Source organism: Malus domestica, chromosome 05 (genome assembly GCF_042453785.1).
Source record: "Malus domestica chromosome 05, GDT2T_hap1".
NCBI lineage: Eukaryota > Viridiplantae > Streptophyta > Magnoliopsida > Rosales > Rosaceae > Malus > Malus domestica.
In genome coordinates, this window is record NC_091665.1 from 19,964,641 (window position 1) to 19,977,965 (window position 13,325).

The 13,325-nt window shown below is 39.8% G+C and overlaps 1 long non-coding RNA gene across 3 annotated transcripts; it reads left to right on the forward strand.

Annotated features, from left to right (window-relative positions):
• The first annotated feature begins 10,617 nt into the window (after positions 1-10,617).
• LOC139196424 (uncharacterized) lies at positions 10,618-13,064 on the forward strand. 3 transcript variants are annotated; one of them, XR_011581329.1, is made up of 7 exons: positions 10,676-10,818; positions 10,975-11,029; positions 11,500-11,604; positions 11,740-11,884; positions 11,978-12,130; positions 12,429-12,505; positions 12,596-13,064. It is a non-coding gene; the product is annotated as an uncharacterized lncRNA (long non-coding RNA). The 3 variants fall into 3 exon arrangements; XR_011581330.1 differs by lacking the exon at positions 10,975-11,029 and having other exon boundaries at positions 10,673-10,818; XR_011581328.1 differs by lacking the exons at positions 10,975-11,029; positions 11,500-11,604 and having other exon boundaries at positions 10,618-10,818.
• Positions 13,065-13,325: the final 261 nt, after the last annotated feature.

Consider the following 13,325-nt stretch of genomic DNA (forward strand, 5'->3'; position numbering starts at 1 on the left):
TTAAAAATACTTAAAACAATAAGGAACAACACTAGAAGTAATGGGTGATAAATTTCTACGAATTTCATGCAAAACAATGGTTACCCCCCCACACTTAAATCAAACATTGTCCTCAATGTTTCAAGCATATACTCACACCAAAAACAAGCAAATAACAAACGACAAATAAACATGACAAATATGGCAAAGTAAAAACCAGACAGAGTAGAGTTTAAGAACGTAAATCTGGTTTTGGAGATAGTTGATCTTGTTGACTTTCCACAGCTTTGATCTTGAACTGGATTGGAATTGTACAGCGAAGCTTTGCTCTTTGGTGATGTTGCAGTTCCTTATTTGTTCTCCAAGCAGATGTGGCAGCTTCTTTAGTTCTTCATCTCAGACTCCTTGTGCTGGGTTGATTGTGCAAGCTGCATTCTTCTCTGCTTGTTTCTTCTGCACGACGGGCGGGCACGAGGTAAAGGTGTTAGTCTGTTTCTTTCTTCAATCTTTCCAAGTGCCCACCTCTTGCTTTCTTTCTCCTTGTCCCTAGTTGAGGATGAATCAGCACGTTGTCTCCACATGCTTCGAGGTATCATCTTCACTTCCCTTATACGTGAGAGACGAAGCGGAAGCACAAGATGATGAGTACTCGAGAGCAGGTGCTGGCTGGAGAAAGGACAGGGAGAAAGCATGATATGAGATACTCGTGCTCTCAACCTTTATGATATGAAATACTTGTGCTCTGGATGGGTTGTTTGCAAGGGTATCCCAGGGGATGAAAAATACAGAGTGACTCGAGAGGGTTTGTTGGAAAGCCATTTCAGAGAGGATGAAGGGTTAAGTGAGGCTGAAAGTTGGGTGAGACTGCTTCACTTTGAAGTTCAGCATTTATAGAATTTTCTTAATGGCTGGGAAGGCATTGTTCCATTACTCGTGTCGGCAAGCCTGGGATAATTTAACAGTAGTTTCCACGTGCATTCCGCTTCTCTAAAAATTTTCGACAGATTGCGCGTGATTTACGCAACGCAGATGTGCAAATTGACAGATGCTGACACGTCTCAATAAAGCAGAGGCCTCTTTAATATCCGGAATTTACGCTTCGAGTTCTGAGCTTCGTTGAGGGCAGAGATTGCATGTGACAAGTGCTGACGAGGCTGAGAGAGACATATGGTTGGAATCGGTGCTTCGATAGGCTGCCCGTAATTTTCGCAAAGCTGAGTTGCGTGTGATGGGTGCTGATGAGGCTGAGACAGTTGACACTCTTCGGTATCTGGAATTGGTGGTTTGTGAGCAAGCCCAACTTTTGAGAAAGCTGGCGCCTCTTCGATCTCCGAATGGCTTCTTCGATTTCTGAGCTCACCTCTTCGATCTCTGAAATCCCATCGCGTGCTGATTTTTATAAAGGTATGCAGGACGTTCAAAGCACTCTTGAATTTCTGCCTGTAAAAACTCCCGTTTTGCACTTCTACGATCTTGACTTGTCCGATCTCCTCTTTCTTTAACACCTCTGAAAAATGTCTGGCCCTTCCGACCGTCGTTTTGACTTGAACCTTGGTGAAGGAGCAGCCCCTCCTTTTCCAGACAACATATGACGCCCGTCCCTCATATCCCCTACTGGTCCTCTTACCGTTGGGGATTCGGTGATGAAAAATGACATGACCGCTGCGGTGGTGGCCCGGAACCTTGTCACCCCCAGAGATAACAGGCTGCTCGCTAGACGGTCTGATGAATTGGCGGTTAAGGAGTCTCTGGCTCTTAGCGTGCAGTGTGCGGGTTCTGTGTCCAACATGGCCCAACGCCTATTTGCTCGAACCCGTCACGTTGAATCGTTGGCGGCTGAAATACAGAGTCTCAAAGAGGAGATTAGAGGACTCAAGCATGAAAATAAACAATTGCACAAGCTTGCACACAATTATGCCACAAACATGAAGAGGAAAATTGACCAGCTACAGGAAACTGATGGTCAGATTTTACTTGATCACCAGAGGTTTGTGGGTTTGTTCCAACAGCATCTGTCTTCGTCTTCTGGGGCGGCACCGCGTAGTGAAGCTCCAACTGATCAACCTCCGATACCTCCTCATTCCGTGGCCCCACCGACTGCTGAGACTCCGTCAACTACTGCAACCTCTCCCACGCAGCCTTTGTGAAGGCTCACTCTTGTATTATGCTATGTTTCTTTATTTCCCAGTTTCCTGTTCATTTCCACGAAGTTTAATGTTAAAATCCTTTGCATATTTGTTAATGTTTCAAAATAGAAAGTCACAACAAAAAATAATTAAACAAGTAATAAAATTGACAATCAAGCAGAATAAATGGGTTGCCTCCCTTAAAGCGCTTGCTTTAATGTCTTCTAGCCGGACGATGAACACCTTGATCAACCTTCATGGGAACCCACGGCATAGTGGGTTGTCTCCTCCACATCTTGTTCTACAAAGCTCTCGTACATTGCATCCTTGAACGGAAATGGATAGTGATGTTTGTTGATGGGTGTGTTGTGTTGCCTAAGGTTCACGTTCCTGTGCCCACCGTCGGGGATCTGCTTGGGTATCTGCACCAAAGAAGGGAACCACTTATCAACTTTAATGGGAATTGGATTTGGATTAGGTGGCTTACCTATGTGATGTGATGAAGTGGTAGCAATGTGAACATTCTTCCCCATGGTGCTTTCGGCCAATTTGAGCACTGTGAGGGCAGTGGCCGTATGGTCCTTGTACTCCACTCCAATTCCCTCGTCTTGCATGGTTGTTGATGCATCCTTTGTGCTTGGTGCTGAACGGTCCAGTCCTATCTTTTCAATTTTATCAATGGCACAACAAGAATGAACAACATTAGGAGTCTCAATGGATTCAGAAATTTTAAAACTAATCATGTCACCACCAAATGCCATAGTGACTAATCCTTTGGCCACATCAATCTTCGTTTGAGCCGTTTTCATGAATGGCCTTCCAAGGAGGATGGGCAATGAAGGGGCATGGTCCGATTCATCCATTTCGAGGACATAGAAATCCGCCGGGAAGATTAAATGATCAACCTGCACTAAAACGTCTTCCAAAACTCCCTTTGGATAAGCGTTAGATCTATCGGCCAATTGTATGATTACACCATCATTTTTCAATGCTCCTAAGTTCATAGATGCATAAATGGAATATGGCATAACATTTATAGAAGCACCTAAATCAAGCATGGCAGATTTGAAACGGGTATTACCAATGACACACGGAATTGTAAAACTCCCCAGATCTTTGCATTTGGGGGGTAGTTTATGTTGCAAGATGGCGGAGACATTCTCACTTACATGTAACACCTCTTTCTCCCGGACATCTTTCTTTGTTGTACAAAGCTTCTTTAAACACTTGGCATACTTCGGGATTTGCTTGATTGCATCCAACAAAGGTATGTTTACTTGAACTTTCCTAAATGTCTCAAGGATGTCCTTTTCAGCTTCCTCCTTCTTTGTTTGCATAAACCTACTAGGAAAAGGAGCATTCGAAGGAAAAACATTAGTAGGAACCGAATTTGACACATTCTTACCTTTATTGGCCGATTTGGACAGATTGGGGACATTAGAAACTTGCGGCAAATGTGCTCCCACCTTTGCCGTGAGTGGGCTTGCTTCCTCCTCTTCAAATTGAAGTTTTTCATCCTCTTTGTGACCTGTTTTTGATGAAGAACCTGCCCCAATCTCTTTTCCACCTCTCAAGAGTATGGCCTTTGCACTTTCAAAGCCTCCCTTCTGGTTTGGAATGGTAGAACTAGGAAGCCTTCCTTGGTCTCTAATCTGCCCAACAACCTCGGCAATCTGCCCCATTTGTTTCTCTAGTTGGTCCACTCTTTTGTTTTGATTTTCCTGCCCATTAGTCAAAGTGGTTAGTAACTTAACAAGTGTATCATTATCCAAAGCATTACCCGAAGTATTTGGGGCAGATTGTGGTTGGACTTGAGGGGGTGCGTATGGTTTGTTGTAAAAGCCCGGGGGTTGTTGCCTAAAGCCTCCTTGTGGTTGGGCTTGTTGTGGCTCTCTCTATTTGAAGTTTGGATGGTCTCTCCACCCCTAATTATACGTGTTGGAATATGGATTATGTCTTGGCTGATTTTGGCTTTGAAACCCAATGGCATTAGCGCTCTCCCATCCACCATTCTCGATGAGTTAAGGACACTTTTTGGATGCATGTCCTTGGATAGAACATACGCCACACACCATGGGTCCTTGAATCTTCATTCCCTCGGCCATCTGTGAAACAAGAGAAGTAAGATTAGCTAACTGAGATTGAATATTGGAAGTGGAACTTACCTCATGCACTTGTTGTCGTGGGGGTCCTCTTTGGCCTACACCTTCGTATTGTTGAGCGTTCAACGCTCGATTAGCAATCAAGATTTTTGCAGCCATGGGCGTTTTGTCTACCAATGCTCCACCCGCCGAGGCATCGAGCATTTGACGTTCTAGTGGTAGGAGCCATTCGTAGAAGTATTGCAAAAGCAATTCCTCCTTCATCTGATGCTGTGGACAAAAAGCAACAAGTGATTTAAATCGTTCATAATATGTAGGAAAAGACTCACCTTCATCTTGTTGAATTTCACTTATTTTTTTACGAAGAAGAATGATGCGAGAAGTTGGGAAAAACTTCTCCAGAAACGCCCTTTTCATACTCTCCCAAGATGTAACTGTACCGGGAGCCAACTCGTATAACCAATCCTTGGCTTTGTCCATTAAAGAGAATGGAAAAGCCTTCATCTTTAAAATACTTCCGTCAACGGTAACCGGAGTCATACTTGAGCACACCACTTCAAATTCTTTCAAATGTTTGTTCGGATCCTCCATGGACAGCCCATGGAACTTTGGAATGTGGTGGAGCAAACTTGACTTTAACTCGAACTCTTCGGTTTTACCTTGAGCAGCCATGGGATATTGGATACACAATGGTGCGGCATTATCCAAACCCGAGGCGGCAAGCTCCTTGAGCGTACGGTTGTCCATGGCTATACCTTGCTCTACTCCACCCACTTGTGCCGTGGCCTTCTCTTCAACCTCAACTTCTTGCTCTTCTAATTCAGGCTCGGGACTAGAAGGATTAGACTCTTGCAATTTCTTTTTCCTTCTCAAAGTCCTTTCAAAATCACTGTCAAAGTCGGAGATATGCTCACAAACAGGTTGTGAGCTACGGGTCATAAACTAGTACCTAAAAACAAAGAAAACAAAACAAATCAGCAACTTAAATAGAAACTTAAACAAAATACAATAATTCGAAAGAAAACAATCCAAGAGATTAGCAAAGTTGCTAATCCCCGGCAACGGCGCCAAAAATTTGATGCGAAATATATAAACACACGAATTAAACCCTCTTTTTATCAATTGTAGTAAAGTATGTAAGTAGGGATCGTTCTAGGCCGGGGATTAGGAGGGATTGCTAAATCACTTGGAAACTGACTTGAAAACGTAAAAACAAAGTTTAAAACACTAACTAGACTCAAAGAATGCAAACCTATACTTTAAAACACTAAAACAAACCAAAAGACTCAAAACAGCCCCTAAACACTCAAAACTACCTTAAACACACAATCTAGCAGTTTTGGGACTCTAACACAAACTTGGACGAATTTTGGTTTTCTAATGAACTAAAACACTTAAAAACATAATCTAAGACAAGTTCTAATTAATATGACTCAAAGAAATAAGATGGGGTTGATTTTGGACGAAAATAATTAAATTAAGACAAGAACAAAGTAAACAAATTCTTAGACAAATTTAAGTGAATCAAAACAGATTGTAAAATGAATTTGAATGAAACTTATGGATGGAAGGCTAGCTAGGAGGTTCTTCTCCACACATGTCACACTTGCATACAAAACGATTTCCAGTTGCTTTTCGATAAGCTATGAATACTCAAAGCCCCAAATTAACCGTGAATTGCACTAATTAACCCTCAGTTTTTCCACAAGTTATTGGGTTGGATGATTGCATACGACAACCCAAAACATTCCCTACAAGTTCCCTACATGAATTGCATAATAGAGATACAAGCAAGAATCATTAAGTTCTATGAAAACCATAAGCATTGACGAGGCACTCGTTACTATGATTTGCATGAAACTTATGCCAAGAATTTACTTAACGTGATTGTGACTAGCAACCTTCACTACTTGTGAATATAAGTTCATAACGATTAGGTGAAACTCCCTTATATTCTAGCGTTAAATTCATGCATGAAAATTAAGCGTGCACTCTCAACCAACATACACAAATCATTTCTTATACGATCGGATAAGTAAATTGAATTCACAACTTATGAATCACAACTAGATGTAATCAAATCATATTGCAAGTATGAACATGGTTTCGAATGACCCACTAACTAAGAGGAATTTAGTTCCTCATACTCACAAAGAAAAGATACATAAAATTAGACATTAAAATCAAAGGAAAGAAAACACCTAAAATGCTCCAACTTGGGTAGCAAGTGCATCCAAGAATTCTCCTTTGCTTGCTTGCGGCAGATTGCTTTGTGGACGGATTTTTGGGTAGTTTTATGATGTAGAATGGATGGGGAATGGTATGGAAAGGTTTAGGGTAAGTGTGGAGGAGTGTTTGAGGGTTGGAGGGTGGTGGAGAACTAGGCAAAGAGGGTGGAAGAAGGTGGAGTGGCTGTTATGTTTTCTAGGCACTAGAATGGTGTTTTTGGGGTGTTTTGCTACCTAGAGGTTGTATGGACGAATTTTCTGTGATGAATGATGAATATGAGAGTGTGAACCCTTTGCCATGGGGTGTAAACATGTATATATAGGCCCCAAAAACCTTAGAGAATCAGGTTAGGCTAGGGAGAATGCACGACAAAGAGTGTATGTGGTGTGCAATGGTCCAAGGGTGAAAATGAAGTGATGATGCAAAGTGTGAAGGGTAAAATGGAGTGGTCTTGTAGCTAGGGGGCATGAATGATTGTGTACATTGCATAGAGATGGAAAGGGAGGTGAAAATGTGTCAATAAATGAGTCAAAGGTGCAGCAACATGTGGTACACAAGGCATGGGATTCCAAATGTGAATGATGGAGCATCAATTGGTGCATGTTATGGTTGTGAAAGTTGTATAAAATTTTGTGGGTGAAGGGAACAAGAGGTATCAAGCAATTAAGTGTAATAATTAAATGAATTGAAGCATGAAATCAGAAATTATGTAGGGGACAAGAGTGATCAAGCATGGCATGGGAATCCAAAGGGAATTCTATGTTGTTTTGCATGGCAATGAAGGCAAGTTGGGGTGACAAATTTTTGGGCTGAGTTCTTCATCTTTTGGACCATAATTCTTCACATTCTTGGCCTCTTTAGTTCTCAAATTCGTCCATCCACTTTGGCCCAAATATGTGACATGCATTCCAAGCTCCATTTTGCTCCAAAATGCTCCAAAATGCATCTTCTTGCCTACTTTGTCCATAAAATCTAAAAACACACGAAAATGACTTTAAACATTAAAATAACTAAGGAAACACGACATAAATGCACAAGAACAAGCCAACTAAGTCGCATAAATATGCTCCTATCATTTGTATGGTTCTAATAAAATTCAAATGGCGATGTACCAATTTGAAAAGCGTGGAGGATGCGATCATGAGCGGTTGCCTATTTTTTCACACTTATAAATTAATTATTATAATTTTTAATGTGTGTGGTATTTTCAAATTACTTGATATTTTTTAATGTGTTTTATAATTTTTTAATCTGCCTATAGTAAACTATAAAAATAAATAAATAAATAAAACTTAATTTTTTTTAAACTTATATAGAATAATAATACAATAATATAGATCTAATATACAATATATACATATAAACTATGACTATTTTATTTTATTGTAAGTTTTTTTAGTAGTTTAAAATTTAAAATCATCAAAATAACATTTTTCTGAATGTGTCGAAACGGGTTACCCGCACGTCACCCTATTGTAAACCTGTTAATGACCCGTTATTAACGGGTTCTTATCGTGTGACTCGATAGCGACTCGATTAGTTACCGTATCAACCCAAAACTCGTTATTTTCGTGTCGTTTATGTGTCGTGTTAACTGATCGTGTAAGAAATTGTTAGGTCTAAGTGACCTGCAGTACAAAACATCCTCCACACGTAGGAAACCTAAGCTTTTTTAGGGCATGCATCTCCAAGACAATAGCTTCAGTCATAAAATCCCTCTAGAAATCAGGCCTTTCTAACGACTCGATTAGTTACCGTATCAACCCAAAACTCGTTATTTTCGTGTCGTTTATGTGTCGTGTTAACTGATCGTGTAAGAAATTGTCAGGTCTAAGTGACATGTAGTACAAAACATCCTCCACACGTAGGAAACCTAAGCTTTTTTAGGGCATTGCATCTCCAAGACAATAGCTTCAATCATAAAATCCCTTTAGAAATCAGGCGTTTCCGCAAATTACAGGTACTGCGTTTAGACAACAGTGGCGAAGTCAAGAATTTTGTCGGGGGTAAAAGGTTCCAAAAATGTAGACAACTGATTCCTTTTAGATAGTAGACAATATTAATGCCGGCCATAATTTATCAATACAAACAAGTTTATTTCAAGAACAACCCTGTTGTTCGTGCAGTTTTTTTTTTTTTTTTTTTAATAAAACGAAGGATATCTAGGTCCTTATATAAAGAGGGGATATCTAGGTACTTTTCGCTCATTGCAGTTCAGCCATTGAACTTTCACGTATTTTTGTAGTGTCGAATGTTCAAACTATCGCGCTTGGTCGTGAGATATTTACTTTGCCTGGGTTTGGCGTATTAATTAATGTCTAAGTTTATGATATAAAGGCGAATTTCAAGATGCGTCTAGACTTGATTAAAGATAAAAAAAAATAAAATATGATGGTACACACACTTGTCCATAACCTTGCCCTTTATAATGTATGAACAATACTAAAAAAATAAGAGCCTAGCTGTTTGTCAAGAGATTTTTCAATGTGACCGGTATACAGGGTGGTACACAATGTGTCATTATACAAATGGTGAGATATGTGTGCTAAAAAGTTAATAACTTAAGAAATAAAATTTTCTACTTCTATTAAAATACGTGGTGTACCACTTGTGTTCCGGTCGTAACTAAAAATTTCTCCTGTTTGTCAGTCTTATTCTTGGACAGACAAGTGATGTTGTCCTTGATCTTGCCATTGTCTTCAGCGCCATGCAGCCTTCAGCTACAACATTACATAGCATTGGGAGCTCTGGCAAAACTCAACCACAAAACTCAAGCTTGTCGAACTTTGGTGAAGGGCAGGTGGGGCAATGACCGGGAAACCCTTGCAAGTTGTAAACAAAGGGATCACTCCTGCAACAAAGGATGTATTTGGGCTGGCAACATCAGGACCAACAGCTTCCCTACCACCTAGGCCACAGGCAGGTTCTGCGATCAGACCTCCAAGACACCGGCTAAGGATTCCAAACCATCAAATACATCTGGGAATGGCTTTACGCATGACTCATCTTTTGAAGATGTTTTGTGCAACCCCCTCTCAACCAAAGCAGAATTTTACCCATCTCATCAGCCTTTGTGCCAGTATCTGCTGGGACCCAGTCTTCAGCCAGCCACAGCAGGCCCAGTCATTTGAAAGAGCAAACCAGTAGGTCTCAGTTCAGACTAGTGCTACTGGAGTTTCACCTGGAGCTGGGAACTCTGCTTCTAGTCAGTCCCATATGTCATGGCCTAGGATGCTCAAACTGATGTTCAGAAGTACACTAATATTTTTGTGAAAGTTGACACAGACAGTATGGGAAAATCACCGGTGAACATGCCCGCGGCCTATTTCTGAAATGGGGATTACCAAGAGGTAGTACTATTTTCTTTGTATTCATCTTTTGGCTTGTGTTTTACAGGCACAGGTGTCGTGTGGATATTGAAGCTCTTTTATTTTCATTGTTTCTATTCTATGTTAGCTGGTAACGAACTGATACATCTTTGCAAAACTTGTACCATCCCCTGTCCCGGAGTTAAAGTTGTTTATTTTTCATCTTTTGGGTGGTGGATGATTGACAATGTTAAGTCGGTGGCAGTTAGCTTAAATTCCTGAACATAACAGGCTAGATCGAGCATATTTTTCTGCGAGATTCTTTGCTGCTGGATGTCCATTCTTTGCATGATGTGTTCGTATTTTGATGTAAAAACTTCCATATGCCATAGATAGTTTGTAGATATAAAATTTTATTTGTAATTGGGAGTAATTTTTTGCTGGCCAATTGACTTACAAATATCCATAAATACTATTAAATTGAGTCCTGTCTAAATGTGCAGTCTAGATTGATAAATGACGACCCTTCATGCCACATTATCTTGAAAGAGAACATGTCTTTTTCAACAACAGCAACTGATGCCTGGTCCTGGTGCTTAACACATGGCACCCCCATCTGGAGGAAGGCCACCGAAGCCAGTTGCTCCTTCTCATGCTAAGGAAAAGCAGTGGGCCAATCAGCAGAATGGGAGAGTCCTAGAATTGGAGAAACATCTTGTAAAGCAACTGAGTACAGAGGAGGTTAACTCACTGAACTAAGGGCACGTTTGTTTGGCTTCACTAACCTGGACTAGACTGGACAGGACTAGTTTTTAGTGTAATCCTCTGTTTGTTGGCTGCCATGACTAAGTTTAATGGTATTAAGTGGGACTCGCTTTCACTAACTCCTTCATTAAGTGGTCCAAGCGAGACCTCCCAAATACGAGCGGACTAGCTAAGGCCATCGTCGTCCTCCTGCTCGCTCGCTCTTCGTGTTCGTCCTGCTCGCCCTACTCGTCATGCTCGTCTAGATCGTCCTGATCGCTCGACTAACTACATCGGCCACGCTCGCTCGCTCGAGCAGGCTAAGAAATCGTCAGTCTCTCTCTCACTCGTCATTTACAAATTCCATTTGTTGTTTTGATTATGTGAAATCTGGATTGCTTTGATTTTGTGAAATCTGGGTTGGTCTTATGCTTTGAAATTGCTTGTTCTTCAATGATTTTTGCTTCTGGGTATTTTATGATGTAGTTGTACGGATTTGATTTCTGCTTCTGTGAAATTGCAAATTCCATTTGCTGCCACTGTAAGTTAATTAATCTGTGTCTCTTGATTCAATCTTTGACTCCTGATACATTGTTTAGGTGGCTTTTAACCTCCTGCATAGAGCTACTTGATATTGTATCTGTCAATCTATGCGAGGTCCAAGGTTTATCTTTCTATTTACTAATTTATCTTTGGGGGGAATTTTGTCATAATGAGTTAGATAGAGGCGTTCTTAGGGCTTATTTTGCATTATAATCAATTAATAAATGGATCATATGGATCATTATTGTTCCATAAAGTAGTTAATTGGTTATCAATATCATCTGTAAGGAGTGATGTCTGGATTAAGCTTGCAGCTCTGTTCCTTTGTTTGGCAATTTTGTATGGGTTGGATGTAAGCATGAATCCTGGATTGTAAGATTATGGTGCCCTTTAACTGAAGCTTGTCATGTATTTGATTGAAATAATATGAAATAAGCACAACTGGTTGCTGATGATGATCCAATGTAGTTTTTGGGACCTAATGAGACAATGCTCTGGATACCTGAAACATCAGTACTGAAAATGAAACATGATTGAGAAAGTCTTAGAAAAACATCCTACCTTTATATATAGGTACGTCAGATAGGCACACTCTTTCTTTGGCTTTATTCTTACAGCCAATTCTCTGTTTAGAATTGATGATATTGGAGCATTGATCTCCTTAACCTCATTTCCTTCAATAATTGGCTATATTTTCGATCATAATAGGTTTTGCAAAAGGGGTATGGATGATGGGCGTGATTGATGAGATTCGAATGCCTGTTACAGAAACAAACCGAAACCCAATATTAGTTGACACAAGGACTCGTGTGAAAGATACACTTACTGTTGAACCACAACGAAGAAATGGAAGGTATGCACCTTTATTAGCTTCTGTTTTGGGCTGATTTTTTGTTGCCAAGGATGAGGAAATGCACCATAATGAAGTCACACTCTATTATGGCAGGCTTCAATTAATGTGCTACAAGTACATTTGGGATGATTTAGTTGCTGATAAATTCCCATCAGAGAAATTTTTCACTTTTTTTCCTTAAATCCTCATGGTATCTTATATGAAGAAATCAGAGAGATGGCTGCTAACTCAAGGTTCCCAGCAGAGGTTAAGTCTCTCCATTGAATTATTTGATACATTTAGTCTAGGAAATCAGGATTTTCGGGGTTTTCTATTGTTTGATGTTCCCATTATCACTATACTTGCTTCAAAAACCAATCACTTGATATTAAGGATGCATTTTTTTAGTAATTTGTTTTGTTTATTAGTTCATAAACAAAATTGTGTGACATAGATTTTTCAGATAATTACCACTGATGACATAGGTGAAAAATTTGTTTCATAAACAAAATTTGTTTTGTTTATTAGTAATTTGTATAGGTAACAATTTCTCTTGGTTGTGCAGACCCTTGATGACATAGTGAGATACTACAGAAACACATGTAGCATGCTGCCCTCTACACATGACCAGCTGCTATTGAGGTGAGTATAAAATTTATACACAAGATCTTTTACATTTGCTTGGTCACAATAACTTTTGGGAAGATACTGATATGACTATTTTTGAGTCAGATATGAGTTATAGAAAGATCATTCGTTACTTGGTGAAGATGAGTTTGCATACGACTCTGATTGGATCAAGAATCAAATACAGGGTTGTCTTGAGTTCTGGTTAGGAGAGCGAGAAGCAAGTTACACTCCTAAGGATGAGGGATGGAAATGCAGGTTCTGTCAATATTCTTCTGTTTGCCCTGCTAGAAGTGCAGAGTCTGCAAACTATACTAATACACCAAGTTAGAGAAAAGCAGTAGCATTGGTGATGTTTCAATCAACATCGTCAGTAAGTGTACAAAGAAGCACAATTCTTGGAGTTGCTTCTTTGGGGTAATTGCTGTGTTGGTTGTGCCATGAATGTATCGTTCATGTTGTATCATAGCCGTTGTTTGATTCAATTGTTGTAACTTATTCTTTGGATGAAATCATTAAACAGGAGTTGTAAAATTCAATTGTTTTGTATTGAAAGCTACGCTCAAAGTGCAAAGGATGTCTCTCTATCAAATTTAGCAAAGTCAGATAGTGATGTTACAATTGTATGTTAACATTAGGATGAATGAATATGGTATTATTCATGGATTTTGGGAGGCTGTGAAGAAGAAATCAAAATTTTCTTCCTCCAAATTTGTGGTCTGATAAGTTTGAGTTTTTAACAATTTTGGGTTGCTGAATGTTTATAGATTTCTCAATTATAGAGGCTTAAAGGGATTTTAGACCAAAAAGTGAGAAAGTTTGATGTACTGATTCT